We start from the raw sequence: 20,711 nt of genomic DNA, 5'->3' as shown, positions 1-20,711 counted from the left end.
GTTAATAATAGGTTACACATTCCTAGTACCTACAACCCTCCATTACATCCACTTCTAGCCATGTTTGAACTAATATGTGAACTGGACATTCGGAGGTACATTAAGAATCGGACTAACACGCTCACACATACCAACAGTGAAGAAATTGAAAACATTCGTACCCTACTCTTGAACAATTTACGTATATGTAAACCAGATAAAGGTGGTGGTGTCGTGGTTTTTGACAACAGTGAATACATGGATCGTATGGCAGCAATTTTGGATACTCCTTCCTATGTTGTGAGTTCAAAAAATGAAACCAATCAAGCCTACAAGGTAATCAAGGACCACCTAGAAGAGATGTTTATAGAAGGAAGGATAAACCAAGATCAGTACAACTACATGATTACACCATATCCAAGGACACCGTATTTATTTGGAATACCTAAAATACATAAGAACATCATGGACCCTCCCCTGCGCCCACTTATTGACAGTGGATCACCAACTTACGCATGTGCTAAGGTTGTAGACCAAATTCTGAGTAAATACATTCCTCTTGAGTCTCAGATATGCAAAGACTCTTGGTCCTTCCTTTCTAAAATTAACGAACTAAGATTTGACCAACAATACAACATGCTTACAATAGATGTGAAAGACCTCTATAGCTGCATTCCTCAAGAAATAGCCATTGAATGGGTAAGTGATAGGTTAAAAGCAAGAGGGGCTAAGGGACATGACATCTCTCTTGTTACAGAATTACTAGACTTAACACTTACCAGGAACTATTTCATGTTTGGTGACAACCATTACTTGCAGACAACAGGGGTTGGTATGGGCTCACCTTATGGAGCCAGTGTGGCCAATTTGGTCATGGCCCAGTGGGAACATCTTTATATTCTTAACAACCCCATTTTTTCGGACTTAATAATATTCTACACCAGGTTTTTGGACGACATCTTTGTCCTCTTCAACGGAACTGAAGCGGAAGCTACTACATTCATGGAGTTTTTGAATGATTCTACTGATTTCCTGGCATTTACTTCTACTTTTAGAAGTAATGAAATAGCATCTTGACATCCTCCTATCCAAAGACAAGTACATGGCTTGTTTTACATCAAGATATATAGGAAACCGCTATACTCTAACACCTTTCTTCACTTTACAAGCTGCCATCCCTACAAACAGAAACGCAGTAGTGAAGGGGCAGCTTGTTAGAGCAGCCAGAATCAGTAGCAAAGATGAAGACTTTACAGTTGAATGTAACACACTTAAAACCATGTTTTTAAGTAGAGGGTATCCTACTCAGTTAATTGACGAACTAATACAAGAGATCAACATGAAAAGGAACAACAAGATATTTGTGCCACTACTTAAAATTAGAGTAGAAGAGAACAAGGTCGATTGTACAATGATTAGTGATGTCAGTGTACAAGTTGATACTAACAGGATGGATTTGTTTGACACTCCTAGATTTATTACCACGTTTACAGTAGACAGTAACTTTTGTGGTCTACCATTCTTAAGAATTGGCAAGTGTTTAGTGTGGATTCAACTGTATCCACCAAATTAGGTACTTCACCTTTGGTTACTTACAAAAAAGGGAGGAATTTGAAATCCTGGTTTGAAACTAAAAACTGCGGTTAGAACACCTGGGATGTTTAGATGCCACAATTGTAACTACTGTAGATATATTATAGAATCTAACAGATTTAATATTGACAGGAGTGAATACAAACTTAAACACAGGTTTACATGCAATTCTAAAATGTTAGTATACTTAGCCCAATGTCAAAACTGTACTGCCCACTATGTTGGCAAAACTGAACGAAATTCAAGGAAAGAATTTATGAACATCAGTACGCATTAGGAAATGCAAGCTTACTAATGCATTGGCCAAACATGTTTCAGAATATCCAAACCATTTATTTAAATTTATAGGAATTGACCAAGTCTGTAATGACAGCAGAGGTGCATTTGCAGTGAAGCTCTTAGTTTTAGAGCTTTACTGGCAAATTAGGTTGGGGTCCTACCATCCACCTGGTCTGAATGAGGCTTGCTCTATAGGCAGCTTCCTTAGTATGTTAAGCTTTAAGAGATAGACTGTTATACACTTTGTAACACTTTAGTATAGGAACAAATACATTTTGTAACAATTCACTGATTATATATTACAAGAAGTAAATGCAAAATGTTTATTAGTATATACATTTATTTTTATATGTATATATATATTTTTATTTTTTACTATGATGTATTATTTATTGTTGAATCTTTACATATTCTTAATTTTACTTTGATGTTTATAGTTTTACTTGAACTTTTTTGACCTTTTACACTTGAATCTACTACTTCCTGGTACTTTTTTAGTATTGCTTTTTAAAACTTAACGAGCATTTAATTAGGTTACTAATTAACCATGTGATTTATATAAAATGGCAGTGACTGAACTTGTTTTTTCATTCTGAAGAAGTTTGCCATTAGCAGCAGACGAAAAGCGCTTAAATAAACTCTGTTTGGATTATGTTCTGTTTGGACTATTATCTACTAACTTTTTGCAGTACTGTATTTTATCTTTGATGCTGTTTGGTTTTACCTAGCACTATTTTTGTGCTTCTACAGTTTGGGGAGCAGTTTTGGCTTGCTCATTTTGGCATTTCACAGTTGGTGTTTAATTTTCTTTGGTATGGCGCATGGTGAGTGTCTGGTTTGGGAATGTAACCCTCAAGCACATCCCACTAATCGTTACGTGTGTGCACATATCCATGAGCATGTTGCTCACAGTGGCTTTTGCTTATGTCGCTTATGTGGAGTATATCCATGAATATTGCTGTGGATATGGGCCCTGTCTGTTCAGCAGAGGTCACCCCTGAGTATGTAGTATGCAAATGTGTACAGACGGGGTGCTCATAGTTCTGCCACATACGTCAACCGTCAGAGCTCAATAAATGCCATGGCGTGTTAATGTTGTGGTATGTAAATGTGTAGCTGTTCTGTAAGGTACACCCTAAACGGGGTGTTGTACCCTTGAATGTGTGTATATGTTTGGAGTTCAGAGGTACAATGGGTGCCTATGTTCCAGCTACAAACCCAGTACAGAAAAGTGTGGCCACGTAGAAGGATATCCACGCCACAGTGGCAATATGGTTATCAAAGGAGTGGGTGTGACATACGTGTGTACTACGATCACGTACAATGTGACATGTATGTAGTGGACTACAACCTATGTGATAGTGGGTGAATGGTGTAATGCAAAGGGGATGTTCATGCACCTTGCGTCATGCAGCTTGAGGCCATGATATTGATATCAGGTATCCGTCACAGTGACACCCTTATGGAGGGAGTCAGCATCAGCTGGTGGATCAATAATGGTGCTTTGTATGCAGTTGTCTGGAAAGCTAGGCAGGGAAAGTCCCTCTATGCTGGCCTGTACCTCAGGGAAGCATATACCAAACATGAGGGGCCCTATGAGTGAGGACTGTGGTATGCCAAGTGTAACTGAAATACAGTAGGTACTATGGTATGCTACCCTCATTGTGTGTGTCCTGTCCGTGAGCCACTTTGCATAACATCCTGAGACACAGGGGTCGATGTGCAGGTGGATGTGTATGTTGTCAATACCAGAATGGAGAACGGTGCTGAAAGCCAATGAGAGGACAATGTAGGCTGTGTGGACCCCCTTACCATCATCAACTACCCTAGTAACTGTATCAAAGGAGTCCACCAGGTGTAGGAGCCATGCTCTGGCCCTAACAAGTCCAACCTGGGTGGCATCAAAGGACCGGAGCCCACCAATGTCTCTGTGAATGACTTCCATGATGATGTGCCCCATAGCCTTGCAGAACTATCCAGTCAAGCATATAGGGCAATAGTCACTCTTGTGCATTGTGGTGCCACCTGTGTGGAGTGTGATAACTGCTGCTGTGTGCCATTCAGGGGCCACAATGTCTGATACAAGGCTATTACTGAATATGGTGGCCAAGTGGGGAGACATGTCGTTCAGAGGTTTGTGAAAATCACAGCCTGAGATGTTGGATGGTCACATGGGGTCAGTGTTCCAGGCCTTATAGAGTGCAGGTTAGTACTGTGTAGTTGTGACCGCAGGGACACCGCAATGTCCCTGCATGGATTGTGGCACTGTAGGGAGTGAGAGGGTGTAATGTTAGCATTGAACCCATCCACCAGCATGTTGCCAACATCACTTGGTTCTGTAATGTTCCTGAGTAACTGTTGTATGTCAGAGCAGATGTGAGTATTGCCATTGACTACTGACATACCTCCATAATGCCTTGTGGTACACCCTGGAATGTGTCACAGTAATGTTTACGTAGCTAGGTTCGGAGTATGTGATGAGGGATCCCATAGCCCTTCTGAGGCTCACCAGTGAGCTACCCCATCCATGGGATTGTACTCCACTTTGCAACAGCCTCCACCTGTTGTTGTAAATTATGTCCATGGAACTGGACCCCCAGAGAGGCGTGTGTTATCTGGTGGGTACCATCATGGCTCTGTGTGGCATAGCATGATCCATGCAGTCGTGTAAGTGCTAATGAAGTGCATTGGGGTATGTTTCAGCATTTGTATGTGCATTGTCCATCTGCACGGGTGTCATGACATTAACTACTGCTGTCATAAGACGTCTGTAGTAGGCGTTGTAGTACTCGTACTGTGTATGCCGTGAAGGGTGTGGTGCCAGGATGTGGATAACAAGGGTGATTAGCATATGTTCGGAATCCACCAACTAGGGGATAACCCCAGGTGTGGAACACCAGTCACATGTTGGTAGTGTCCAAGTCTAGGATATTGTTGGTCTTGGAGGTTGTGTGCATGGGTTGATCCAGCCGAGTGGAGGTTATGAATCCCGGACAACATTGGCCTAATGTGTCGGTACATGATTGGCTATCCCAGTTAAGTGTGGGGTAGTGTCAGTCTCACATTAGTAGTACCTGTCTGAACCCTACTGTCCAGTACACCAAGAAATGAGGTCTGGTAACCATGGGGTATGTTGTTGAATCCGTAGCATGTTACAATGTGTATAGCAGTTCTGGCTACAGTTAGTTGCACTTGGAGCACCTCTGATGCATTGTGCTAAGTAACTAGCCAGGATGTGTGTACAACATAGTGGAATATGGGAACACCTCAGCCGTGGGTGTGCCGGTCCAGGTTACATGACTGAAAGGTGTGGCCTGTGTAAAACCTGTCATTGCAGGTGTGCTCTGCAGAGCCTAGAGGCAGGTCCCAGTCACTGCAGAGATATTGAAGTGGTCTATTATAAGGAGTGCCTTGCCTGCGTGTGTCAGAGATGAAGATCTCAAGCATTGCGTCACATGACCCCATGTTTTGCTTGCCTGTTCCCGTTCTGGTGGTGAATGTTATTGGAAACTGTGCAAGACAGGCAGTATAGAAGCAGCAAGAGCCTTACATGTTATCTGTACTCCCAGGGCTGACAGGTGCAGGTCATCTGTGCCAAAGCATCGTGTTTTGTTGACCATGTCAGTCAAAGCGGACAGATACCAGATGCCTGTGGAATGACAGCAGAAGCATAGGCAACTGTTGAAGTGACAAAGTCAGTCATTGTACAGTGGTATCAGGTCCGGATGAATGCATAATGCTCCCCAGGGCTTGGCCCATACCTTCAGGTCTACAAGACCGGTGAGCTATTGCATGTCCCTGCACACGTAGTCTGTGAAGTTGCATCTCAGGGCAGTCACACTAACATGGAGAATGACAGTCAAATTGTACCTGGTGAGGTGTGGCATGGGTGCATAGGTTATGTTGCAGAACCAGTTACCCGACAGCAAGATGTAAGTGACTATCGCCTTGTGTAGCCTGCTGAGTGGGACATCAGTGTGATCGCCTACAGAGTCACCTATGACTGGTGTGTTGTGTATGTTATAACATCCTATTGGCTGTATGTGATGGACACACATGAGTTTGTGGGCTATAAGTTATTGTTATTGTGTTTGGTGATAGGGGCTGCCTTTGGTGCCTACACAGAGTATGGAGAGGTACTGCACAAGTTGTACTCGTATGTGTGGCCTGTGGTGGTGGAGATCTTTTGAGACTATGTGATGAGTGGGGTGTGTTGCAAATGTTACACATCCCCACATGATTGTCAGGTTCAGTCAGAGTTGGTGACAGCATTACCCCCAGCATGGCTGCATATGTGCATCTCACACAAGCTGTAGTGTCATATTTTGGGAGGTGAGCATTGACTGTGTACATGAGACAATTGCTCTATTGCCACATGTACGCCCTATTCATCATATAGACAGGCAATAGCACTGGTACGTGACAGTTGGACATGCCTGTATATACAACCATGTCTCACAAGATATGTGAGTTACGTGTGTACAACAGCTGTTGTACTGTAAGCAAGCTGGAAATGTAAGGACAGACAGTGTACTTGTGAGAAATGGTGTGGAATGGGTGCTATATTAATCAGTTGCTCATGAAGTGCTCACAAGTTCTGAACAAGTGCTGAGCATGAAAATACAATACAGATAGGGTGTTGGATAATATCAACCCACAAGTGGTGACTACAGTCATAATTGGTGGCACCGCAATATTACCCTGCTGAGTATGGTCTGCAAGTCCATGAACCATTATCAATGTAGATGTTAGCAGTACAGATGTAGATGACAGTACGGATGATTGACTACATATACCTTTGTATGTCACAGGAGTGTTCTACCAGTGGCCTGTTGACAGAATCAACACTACAAAAGGTGCCAGAGTGACATGTGCATATCACACCAGTGCCAGCTACAGTAAAACAGGGTTAATGTGTTGTACTCTACCCTCATTGTAGCCCATACCACACAGACAAATGTGAGGCATCTGTGTATGTAAGGATGTGAATGGCCATGACCTATGAGCAATAGCTGTCTCAGTGTTGTGAACAACATACAGAATGGGCTTTGTGGGTGAAGTGTGATACATGTGCACATTCTGACAGATGATATCAGCATTGTCACTGCTAGGTGAATATCCCTGTACCCATTAACTACCACCTAGGTTGCGGTCAACATTATGGACACTGTGTAAGGGATGGTGCTGTGCAGTTCACCTCCCTGAGTTGGTGACATCTCCAGGCCTCTTAGGTAGTCATACGAGGTAGGGTACCATCCATGAGCATGGAGATCATTGGACAGGCATACTCAGCACTCGGGTGACCAATATTGGATCACATATCACCTTTAAGGGGTATTGGCCATGCGTGGATGGGCGATACCAGCCTTCACAATCCTCACTTCCACTATGCAGTATGCTGGCTACCTTGCATAAAGACATGTGCTACACTATGATGTTGGACATGCTACATGTACATATCCTGATCTGAAAGACATATGTCATGGACAGCCACCGTCCTATTACTAGGATCACCACATGCTGGACAGATCCCTGTGCCATACATGTGACATACTCCCGCTATACCATGCAACCCTTTCCATCAAAGCTGCACATGTCATCTCTGTCATACATGGTGTGATGACCGCATGGTAGATGTATTATCAACTGTCTGGATCAGTAATGTGGCACTGATGCACCTCGCAGTGGCAAACTGGCTGTCGGATACAGCTAGAAAACCTTGCCCGTACATGCTATAGTTGATAACCATCCCTGCGAATGACGTCCGACTAGCCATTGTCCCATGTCTATCACATGTGCAACACAGGCAATCCGTGACAGGATGTTGACCAGCTGTACAGTGTTGTGTAGATGTATATGGCAAAACACATGCATGTAAAGGTTTCCATGCGTATGTGTGCATTGTCACTGCTCAAGTCCATTAAGGCAGTATATGTGTTGATATGTGACATATACACAGCATCAAGGTCAACAGCATTACCGTAGACACATCCAGGCATATGCTGATAGGTAAGAACACCAGTGCAGGCAAACAGACATGCCCACATCAAGACAGCATTCACATGGAGTATGAACAATGTAATGAGGTGACACACATATATGGTGATGATATCCAATGCATAATGGGTGTTACATGTGTGTGACACAAACATGTCAGTCGTGTCAGTGCCATGATGATTTGCAAAGATAACTGTGCAGATGTACTAGATTTACTAGAAATGTATGTGCAGCAGTATCTCTGTACATCTCTGATACTGTGACCTGTCACCATCATTATGTCTTACAGATAATGCCTCATTCATGCCTGCCAGTGTACCGCCACCAGGAGGATGATGTCCTCATCCTGTACCTCCATGAGAACTATGAGGTGTTGTTCTGCCATGTGCCACAGCATGCCCAGCAGCATGAAGACCTGTGGTAGGATCTTCGCAGGAGGGTGAATGATGTGGGTGGCCATAACCGCACCTACCAGCAGGTGCACACACACTGCACGGACTTGATAAGACATGCAAAACAGCGTGCCACTGCAATCGCCAGGGAACAAGGTGGAACAGGTGGTGGGCCACCAACCCAGCCCCCACTCACACACACCGAGGAGCTACTGGCCAGTCTGGGGACACCCTCAGAACAGCATCCACAAATACTAGCTGCCATCGTGGAGGTAGGTGTCTCCCAACCAATGAGCCTGGAGTTGCCTGGTAAGTCAGCACTGCACATATGACTATTATATCCCATTTAGTTGCATGTGTCACTGTACATTATGTAATGTAACATCATATTCAAGGTATGATGACACACATGCTGCATACTACAGTATGCTACCCTGTGTATGCACACATGTGCATACTATATGCTATTGTACAGGCAAATGTGTTAACATGCACAGTGCACCCTGTGGCTGTCATACAGTCATGGATAATGTTCAAACTGCTGTGTCACCACTATACAGGTACCTCTGGCATGCCGTACAGACATCAGTCCATTGCAGGTGAGACTGTCATCAGTATCAGGCATGTTAAAGCATATATCTATTTGCCATGTGGCCAGTTAACACTTGTACACTTGATGTTCGGTCTAGTCTCAATATACAGGTCACATCACCCATCATTCAAACTGGCTGCCCATGTACAATATATACAAATGAAATGATACACCAACATGAAACCACATTATCTGTTATTGCTACATGTGTGGACAGCTATGCATACAACGATGGAGGTGTTGTAAAATGTAGGCATATGTACTATACATTGGAACATGTGTGGTACCCAAACAGTACCACACAGTGAGCTGGGATATGGGCAGCCTACAGGAGTCACCATTGTGTTATATGCCCCTGCAATGGGTGCACACATTGTGATGTGCCATCTGACATGTCCCAGACACGTAGTGTTCAGGCTGCAATATTGTCACACTATCCCATAACACATACCCCACATACCAAACATACAACCTGTTGTCTGCATAGCCCTGTAGATGGTGACATATCTGACATCTATGGGTGTATGTCATATGGGACAACACAGACATGTGAGATAGATGGCTATCACAAACATTTGGCCAACACATGTTCACACATGGCCATAGGGGATGGCCAGAGACATGTAGCCACACAGTAGATGTGATGTGTATACACCCTGTTGCACATTGTCCACACATGGTCCAATTATAGCCTTAGTTGACTGATTATACAGTTGATGTGGTACACTGGACATCCTAAAAGCCTGTGCACAGCTAGTGGAGGTGTCACTTAAGTCTACCATATAAGATGTGTTGAACATCACGACTGTGTCATAGCATGACAGTAGTCACCTGTACAGCTTCCACAGACATTGACACCACATCAGGCCACAGATACTGTACATTTCACTTGCTGCTGTAGGACATCACCATTAGCTGTGTACCTCATGTGTGTGGTACATCAATGTCATGTGGGACATCATGAATTGACAAGTCTGCTATGTGTGGACATGGTTGCCAAGCAGCTAAGACTCTGTAGTAATTGTGCAGGTTTGTCATCTGTAGGTCCTCCAGTGACCTGTCACATGACACAGCATGGTTTGTTGTGTATACACCTCAGCATCGTGGGTCACAATCCACAGTTATGTCATGGGTATGCATGCAGTTATGGCTATGCAATGTGTGCATAATATGCACTGTATAGCAATATAGATGCCTCATGATGCCATGCAATGGCACAGTGTCTGTACTTCACACTGTCTAGCAATGTAGATGGCTCACACTACCCTTCCATGCTCATGCACATTTGCTAAACATGCATTCTATCTGTAGGGCATACAGACAACACTGCAATGTGATGCCCATTACGATGCTGTACATGTATCAGGACACCGTTGTGTCAAAAATGTATGCATGTTAATGTACACGTCAGCAGATTACATGTCAAGGTCACATCAGCCATGTGTACTGTTAACCTGTTCTGGTCCACATGGTGTATCACGGGGATGCATGCTTACTACCATGATTGTATGAACTGCATGGCTAGTGATATGACACCTGCTTGCTGTAGTGTGCACCCCAGGGAGGTATGCTAACTAACACTATTAATGTCTGAGCTGCATGCTGTCTGTCAAATCACATGCATGGTGTGTCTGTTTGTGTCTGTGTGTGTGTCTGTATGTGTGTGTCTATTGTAATTTAGAGTCTTTCTTTGCATTCACAGGTAATGTAGGTGTGTTACCCTCCTGCGGTCCATCTGATGTTAGTGTCCCCACAGATACTAGCAGTGATGAACATATGCATGAGGTACAGGCAGGGTTGTCAGGGGCTGAATATGTGCCAATGGTTGCCATCCCAGCTATGTCCCCCTCTTCCCAGCACACAGTTCTGCTGCCAACACATACCGCATCACCAGTGGCCATAGAGGAAGGACAGTCAGCTTCTGTTAGCGTGGAACAGGAATGTGTGGTGGCTACAGAAGGTGTGTCTCCACACCATGGTGTCAGTGTAATGACTGCAGATGTGCCACACAGGCATGTGGCCGGTGCTGCTCATAGGAGGACCTCTGGCAGACATGCACCTGCAGGACAGAGCGCAGCAGCTGGTATCACCAGATGCATGTTCCAGACTGTAATGGCGGCACAGACATGTGCTGAACAGCAGAACAGAGAAGGGCAAAGGCTGCAGAGGGCTGCTATCCATACCGTAAATGACAATATCCAGGCATTGGCAAATGCTCAACAGCAGACTGCTGATGTTCTGGACAGGCGATTGGGTGACATGGTCAGAATCCTTGACCATGGCATGGCAATCCGCGAGCGTGAGCTGTCTGTGCTGGAACATCTGCTAGGAGTGAGACATAGGCCATGTGGATGTAGGCCAGCTACACCACCTAGTGCAGGTCAACATGAGCGTGCCACCTCACATGCCCGCTCCCATAGTGCCGGTAGCAGTAGCAGTGCAGCTGGTGCTGCGCTGTCCACACCAGGACAAGCAGGCCATGTGGACATGGCCCTGGACATTCCCAGTGGGAACACGGTTCCAGTGGACATGTGTCATCAGACAGTAGCCAATCTGTACCTCCACCTGGTAGTGCCCGTGCAACCCCTGGCAGGCACAGGTCACATGGCCATGGCCGGACACAGTGAGCTGTACAACATGGTCTGTACAATCTGGAGCTGTCAATAATACCCCTGTGTAGGCCTCACAAAAGGCAGAACTGTGTGCACACATACACGCACACAGCAAATACATCTGTAGGACACCACAACACCCACATGCATACTGAACAGATATGTTCAATCATATCACTTGCCCTTATGCATACACATGATGTCATCCATTGGTGCAGCCTATGCCCCTGGCAAACATTATCACCCTGTGCATATGATGAAGCCTTTGCCGCATCCCTGTCATCCACACCATCGGTGCAGGGACATGCTCAAATGGTCTGATGCACAGGGTGAACAGAATAGTGAGAGAAGTGTATATTACATTAGTTGTGTAAGAATAATGAGAGAAGTGTATATTACATTAGTTGTGTACTGTTGACATGCACCCGACATACCATGTAGTACAGGTTTAGCATGCATTGTTATATGTTCACAGTATGTGTCTCGGTAACAACAGTAACAGCATGTTGGTAATGATGCCCTGGTTCCCTCCTTATGGTCTACTTGCATGTGCCTACAGGTAGCAGTGTTTGCAGTCTCCCATGTGTAACTGTGGAGTACTAACAGGCATGTATGGTAATATCAGCATGCTATACGTAGCCTCAACCTGACTGTTGGAAAGGATAACATACCACAGATGTCCACACATATACTGATCCAGAAGCATGTGGGATGTTTAATAGGCTACAGTGGCTAGAGACGTGACATCCATACCAGGTCACATCACAGGTATATTGACTAGGTGCAGGGGTTGTACACAGCGGTCCGGCCGATGATAATGTTAGAGGCCACTTGATAGCATGAGGCCTCACTGTGTAGCAGTAATACCCTGTCACATTACAGGAACATGCCCACACTCATGGGGTCAACAACACTATAACGCACACTCCATAGTGTTGAGGTGAGGACCCCTGCCTATGTGGTAATCACCCTCACAGTACTGTGCACCCACATGATGCGACACAGAGAAAGAGCATGTATAGGTAGCCAGTACGGCTGAGACCGATGGCATCAACAGGAAAGTAGCCTGCATCACCATGAGGGGTTAGGAATCCTGTGTGTTCTGTATGGTAGCATACACCCTCACTCCATGCACCAGACAGCCATACATACATACACACACACACACACACACACACACACACACACACACACACACACACACACACACACACACACATACACTGTGGAGACCACAAATGTCATTCACATACAGATAGCTGATATGTGTGTGATACACATACCACACCTGCCCATGTCATGCTTTCCACACTGCAGTATTTACAGATCTCTTCAACAGTGTACAAGGGTGTGTAACAATTGGGATGTATTCCCCACCATATGTGGCATATATGGTCACACAATCAAACACACATGGCAGTACTGTGAATGATACACCTGCTATATGATGATACATCTGACAGACATGCGGCAGTATTGGCTGCATTATGTGTACCAATGCTACCTCCGGCAATTGTGCTGCTATATGCACATGGGAGGATGTGTTAGAGGTGTCATGTGACTTACAGTCAGTAACACCTGACCACTGTGTAGGTTTTATGTCTTCACCGTCAAGTAACAGTAACAGAGCATACTGTTTGCACATGTAATGGTAGGATGGCATGTGACACACCTGTGAGCCGTCCCTGGCAAACATCCCATCTGCACAGGTGGATCACCACTTTATGTACACACATCCATCCATACCTGATGTACATCCTACCGTACTGTCAGTATTTCACCATATACAGGTATCAATGATGGGGCTGCATTGCAACTGCATGTTGTAGTTAGGCACAGATGAGTTACATACATCAGCTACTGCACATGCATGGTAGCTGCTTGCACACTACAAATTGTACATGTGTGTTGGTCCTACATGCCTGTCATGTAGCCATGTTTGTATGCATTGCAATTGGAGGACATGTGTGATGACATACATAACACATGGACTGTTGTATGATATGATGGGTGTCATGGGTAACTAGTACAGAGGGAATGTGTCCTCGGTAAACATTGCTACCTCATATACCATTAGCATTCAACAGCCATAGACCCACCTTCCATTTGCGTGCGTGTGATTGCTGTAACCACTTGTCTGCATGAAGGACAGCAAAAACTATGCTATGTACATATGTGTTGTGTGTGTGGTCCATGCACATATCCACTGCGATTACATGTATGTCATATCCAAACATGTGTGTTCTTTGGTGTACAGCGACAGTCATCTGTCACAGCTGTGTAAGACCCAGGGCCCCTGTTATGTGTAGAGCCAACCTGGTTATGTACAGTAGTATCATTGCAATGCATAACACATGATGGAACCCTGTCGGTACATGTGTAGTCTGCACAGTTGCTGTAGAACTATGTACAGTCCATGGTCATGAGTCATACAGTGTTGTGGTAATTTATGGCTGTGTATTGCTGTTTCAATGACATGGTGATGTCTGAGGGCTACATAGTAGACTGCGGTGTGTACCTCTGTGATCTGCACCTGAGACATCTGTGATGGCTCCTATGTGTGTACTGGTTAGTACATGTGAGTGGCCTTCATGTACATGGGGACAGTAACACCATACTGTGCCCTTCCATGTTTAGTATCCGTGTGCATGCAAGATGGCCCTTTGCAACTGCTAAGTGTGTGAGCATGCCCAGTATGCCATTGTGTACATGGACACACAGTACATTCCACACTGCGCCTTTCCGTGTTTGGAATCCATGTGCATGCATGACGGCCCTTTGCAAACTGCTACGTGTGTGAGCCTACCCAGTATGCCGTTGTGTAGATGGACACACGGTACATTCCAAACTGCGCCCTTCCATGTTTGAATCCGTGAGCATGCAAGACGGCACTTTGCAACTGCTAAGTGTGTGAGCATGCCCAGTACGCCATTGTGTAGATGGACACACAGTACATTCCAAACTGCGCCCTTCCATGTTTGAATCCTTGTGCATGCAAGATGCCCCTTTGCAACTGCTAAGTGTTTGAGCAAGCCCAGTACGCCGTTGTGTAGATGGACACACAGTACATTTCAAATGGACGTGTGATAATAAGTGTGTGGGCATGCCCAGTGACACCTTGTGTCAGTGATGTGCCTCTGTGTATGGGCATGGCCACTGACATCCAGTATAGTGATGGTGGTCATCCAGGCAACAGATGTCCATTTTCCACGTCACGATGGATGCCTACATTGAACACACTGGTTGACTGTCTTGAAGGGTGTACTGTCTGTGGCACGTCCCGTATCTATGTAGTGTTGTTGTAGTGCTCCGTAGATAGGCAGTTGCTCTGATCACACCACTGCCTTGTGTTTGTCTACGTCTACCTTGGGACAGTAATATGCTTTTAGACTGCTCACTCTCTATACATTCCCTATCGGCATCCTTGCCTTTGCGGATGATGTCATCCACCTAGAAGTATGCCTCTGGGAGTGCTGTGCTCAGTAATCTCAGTAGTGCATTCTGTAACTGCATAATGCTGTAGTATGATAAGGTAGTTAGGTGTATGTTCGACTCCCAACCCTGCCATGTGTGTGTGTGTGTTTCCAGCTGCCTGGGGACAGAGTAATGCTTTTAGATGGCTCACACCACATACATTCCCTATCAGCGTCTTTGTCTTTGTGGATGATGTCATCCACCTAGAAGTATGCCTCTGGGAGTGCTGTCTTTAGTAATCTCAGTAGCGAGTTCTGTAACTGCGTAATGCTGTAGTGTGATAAGATAGTTAGGTGTATGTTCGACTCCCAGCCCTGCCAAGTGTGTGTGTGTGTGTTTTCAGCTGCCTGGGGACAGAGTAATGCTTTTAGATGGTTCACACCACATACATTCCCTATCGGCGTCTTTGCCTTTGCAGATGATGTCATCCACCTAGAAGTATGCCTCTGGGAGTGCTGTGTTCAGTAATCTCAGTAGCGCGTTCTGTAACTGCATAATGCTGTAGTGTGATAAGGTAGTTAGGTGTATGTTCGACTCCCAGCCCTGCCAAGTGTGTGCCTCTGCGTGTGTGTGTGTGTGTGTGTGTGTGTGTTTCCAGCTGCCTCGGGACAGAGTAATGCTTTTAGATGGCTCACACCACATACATTCCCTATCGGCGTCTTTGACTTTGCGGATGATGTCATCCACCTAGAAGTATGCCTCTGGGAGTGCTGTCTTCAGTAATCTCACTAGCGCGTTCTGTAACTGCGTAATGTTGTAGTGTGATAAGGTAGTTAATGTATGTTCGACTCCCAGCCCTGCCAAGTGTGTGCGTGTGTGTGTGTGTGTGTTTCCAGCTGCCTGGGGACAGAGTAATGCTTTTAGATGGCTCACACCACACACATTCCCTATCGGCGTCTTTGCCTTTGCGGATGATGTCATCCACCTAGAAGTATGCCTGTGGGAGTGCGATGATGCCGGAACTCGGTAGCGTGTTCTGTTACTGCATAATGTTGTAGTGTGGTAGACTATTCAGGTAGATGCTCGATTCCAGGGCATGGCAGGTGTGTGTTTGGCAGTTATACCGTATGTGTTGGTATCTGTGGGTGGCTAGCTGCAGGATGTGTTCAGTTTGTTTTGTTGCTGACCTATTTAGTGTCCACAGCCCGCATATTCTGCCAAGACACTGGGTTGTCAACACATACATTCACCAATAGGTCTGGTGAGTAACTGTCAGCAGCCCTACTCTTACCCTTGCTACGGTCTGACCCGTGTGACGCAACATAACACCTGTGCCTTGATATTAACAACACTACATGATGCAGGTGGCACATGTAGTTTCCTTTCCATTCCTGTCTAATGCATTGCTGTCATGTGGTTCGCTGTTGTGATATAAATGCCATATCTACATATGTGTGTACATGTATATGTGTATATGTATATATACATATATATATATGTCCATGTATATATGTCTACAAATAATATATGTGATATATGTAGATGTAGAGGTGGACATAGATGTGAACATATGTCTGGGGACATCAGCACTATTGACTATTTGTGCCGGATGATCTGTACGTGATAACCTGGGATCTATGTATATCTGCCATGGCGTGGTGTTAATGCACATCGTCTGTGGTGTGCAGGGCCACGGGTTGTACTCGTGTAGACACCGGTTATTTTGTTTCTGGGAAGACCATGGGACATTGAATATGGTGATGGTAAGGCACCTGTTGCCAGTTGTGTGTGGATCTGAGCGACACTGAGCAGTGGTTAATATGTTGGAGGTTCGGTATGGGTGATATAACTATTCATTAGAAGACTATACTATGCAGATGAGGTTGACTATTGTGTATCACATTTATCACCAGGGTGTGCTGCTGGTCCCTGGAGTGGATGTGTGTAGTCAGCCAGGTGCAGGTCTCGAATATAGTTGACAGCATGGGAGGGGGGGGGGTCAGGCATACTGTACGTACATTGCAGAACTGTGCCTCGGGAGTGCTCCTGCCTTAGCACACCTAAGCTAGGGGTGTGTCTATACCTGCCTGGTGACATTGGGAGGGATGACAGCAGTGGTGGGGTAGTCAGGTAGTCAGGGTGTACAGGCTGCACAAACAGGTGTTGATCAGCGCAATCAGCTGATGACATGGCCAGCCCTCACATGAACAGTACATTAATGCGAGAAAGCAGCATACACACAGGTTTCGTCCACACTCAACGCCACCGGTGTATACCTGCAGGGACATGTCATGACACAGTCCAACCAGATGACACGGGCTGCAGCAGGCAATATATACCAACATGTGCAGGAGGCTGGGGCAGTGAGGATGTGTATGCTGCCGAACAACCCTTACTGGGGTGACATAAGACTTTATAGACCGAGGGTGACTTACCACGGTCTACATGGGCTGGGGATGTTGGAGCACTATGGAGTGGACAGATACCTCCTACAGCAGCTTGTGGACCTGTACCTAACACATCAAACAGGCCAAGGGAAACGCATCACAGTGGATACCATGGGATGTGTTGGCCTAGGTGTACTAGCCACAGGTACCTCAAACAGCACAATTGGGGATATCATGGGAATCTCACAGGCATCTGCATCCAGAGTACTGCACCAGTTCACAGATGCCATGTCAACACATGCTAGTGAGCACATACAGGTCCTCCACACACGTGATTAGTGGACCAGCAATATGCATCTGTTCAACCACGTGGATTAGTACCCTGGGGTACTGGGTGCTATAGCCTTCACATTTAGCACCACCCGGGGATCAGGGTAGGGCCTACAGTCAGTGCAGTGACATATCCTCTAATAGCTAAGCCATATGCAATGGCCAGGGCATGAGATTGAATGTGTGTGCTGTCTGCCCTGGAAGCTGTGATGTGTCCGATATATGGCATATGACACAGCTGTAGCACACCAATGCCTATATGGCATCCCCTACAGTCTCCTAGTGGGGGATGCTAAGTAAACACTGGTGTAGTGGCTTATAACACCCATCAGCAACGCACACACACCTGAACACTCACACCATACTGAGGCAGATGCACAGGCAAGAAATATACATGTGCATGTGTTTGGGATGCTCGGTTCACAGTTCTGGTATCCGGACATATCTGTTGGAGCTCTGAGGTATTCACAAGCTACATGCATACAGGTTGTTATGGTATTTGCTATGCTACACAATGTTATCCTGCAGTAACAGTTGCAGCAGGAACAGCATGGGGCAGGGCCACACAGCCCAACACCACTGCCAAGGCCTGTACAGGCACAGTGTGACTTGGTCAAGGAACTACCTGAGTAGGGCACAGCCGGTGAAAGCCCATGCACAGTATGACCTGCCCTTGGCAAAGAGGCAACACAAGGCATATGCACTGACACAGTAGGTACCCATGGATTTCCCCTCTCTGACCCGCACACAGTACAATGGATGCCAAACATGACAGTACCTGTGCTCGGCCATGTATGGGAGGTGCACTGTGTGCATCCAACATAGGCAGCAGTCCAGCACCATCCTCAAGTCTGTAACACAACCAGGGTATGTCTATTGACCTAACAAGTGGCAGTTGTATTAGAATGTGTACTTACCCATTGCTATGGTATGTATGTGAGCATACAAGTGACTGTGGTGGCCAAATGTTAGGGCAGCAGACAGTACACATCCATAGTAGCACCATGACCTTTGTAGCACATACGGGGGTCACAATGGTAGCCTGTAGTACACAGGGTGTCCTAACCCACTGCAGATTATGGGCTGACCATCATGTGTGTACGTACAGCCCACACACGTTCCATGCAGCTGGACAGATGTGGACCAATACAGACAAATGATATACGATGGCCTATGGATATGCCCAATAACTGACCCCAACCCCCTATGACACACACAGATGACAGCAGGCCAGGCTGTTTGATGTAGGTTGTGTAATAGGACGTCCAACACCACTGTTCTGGTAATTAATGCTGGGAACTGTTGTACCCTGGTATCCCTCCAACCAGCAATTTAGGTAGGTCCACACACTGATATGGAGTACCCGGCAGACCAGTACAGTAGTGGCAGATGTGTACAACTGTTGGCTGTGCCCCCCATCACACCTACACATGTGAGCGTCATGTGCACCACCCACGGTGCTGTGTAGGACTGTGGTTGTGGTTGCATGTCCCCCCATGCTATACAGATATGTAGCAACTGTCAATGCCACATGACCATTAGCTACCCTGCAGACACAGCATGTCACCTGTCTGTGTAGAACGGAGGGGTCAGCAACACAGTACTAACTATCTGGACATGTGACACATGCAATACAGTTGACCATACTTTGCATGCTCACACACATGACTGTATTGTCGGTCTACAACATGCGTAACAGTCATTCTGGACATGTTCACACACTGAAACACAGGACGGCCAGGCATGCACACACCAGTGGTCCGGACATATCTGCCAGTACACTGCTATACTGTTGGATGTCTGCGCTGCATGGTGTTTGCAGTCTATTGTCTGTACATATGCCATGGTCTATTGTTAATTCACATGAGCTATGTGCCCAGGGTACTTCTGCCATCATATGTATAGGGCGGTTCTTTGTTTGTGGACAGGCCGACGTCTTTGGATACAAACCGGGTAAGGCACAGTCCAGCAGGTGGGAGCTGTTGTGCGTGGGTTTGCACAGTGTTAAGCACTGCTGACCTCTGGTTACAGCACCTTATACATGTTTAGACTCCACATTTTTTGACAGGGCACTACTGGCATACTGGTAGACAAACACGCTTACAGCTGCTCGCTCTCCAACATTTCCGCTTACATTTGTCACTCACGCGGGGTGTGTGGGATCCCTTGTGATGTGTATTACATTGGACTACATGACTACAGTATCGGGTACGTGTAACAATTTTGCGACGGCAGCCGTTCGACTGTACGGACTCGGCGGCCTGTCCAGTGATGTAATCATATTATATGCGTGTTCCTCATACGATCTGCTCCCATCTGCCTGATACATGGGAACCAATACTCTGCAATGCTGACATGTGACTTGAGTTTGTTAACGCAGCTGTCTGCTGCGTCATGCTACCGCATACCTACTGCACGTTGACCACCTTTCAGATTGCACGACGGGAGACTGTAGGAGTGACACCTTTCCCACTTTGCATGGGACAGTCCCTCATCACACATCACATGTGACAATACCAGAACTCTCCACCAATCGGGGACACATTTCTGCAGAATCAGGGACAGGTCATGAAAAACAGGGACACTTTTTTACAAAAGTAGTGCTATTAACTTGACACATTGACAGAATAAGAGCATATGACTTAATACACATTCTGAAGTAACAGTTGTTTATAACTCTTACTTATTGTCATTAGCCAGTAAGTGTAATTCACCACCTTTCCTTCAACAGCCACTACTTTTAGGAGGGATTAAGAAGGACACAGTTAGACTTTCAGTCAAACTCAGGGATGTACCTGACATTCAGGGACAGTTGAGTGGTATGGACAATACTCTAGCCATTGCAACTGTCCTGATTAGTGTACCTTCTCATGTTGTAGGTGCCTGTACTGGTTGCTTGTTACAGGTCTTGTATACCTGACACATCGATATGTCATATGTAGTAGCATAAGCAACTTTACTGCTGCTAGACTACGCTTTGATTTGTTCCGATATGTATATTTCCGTACTATGCATGGCTGTAAGTATGTTCTGCCCTGGTACATCTGACAGTTCTACAGAGCAGGTTCCACTTTGGCCATTCAGACTGGTGGCAGCCCTATAGACCCTATATGTAGAGCTATCACATGTGTCAAGG

The sequence above is a fragment of the Protopterus annectens genome, chromosome 3.part1 (assembly GCF_019279795.1).
Source record: "Protopterus annectens isolate FY-2018-M chromosome 3.part1, PAN1.0, whole genome shotgun sequence".
Taxonomy (NCBI): domain Eukaryota; kingdom Metazoa; phylum Chordata; order Ceratodontiformes; family Protopteridae; genus Protopterus; species Protopterus annectens.
The sequence above is the reverse complement of the archived record's forward strand: the minus strand, read 5'-3'. Positions refer to the sequence as shown.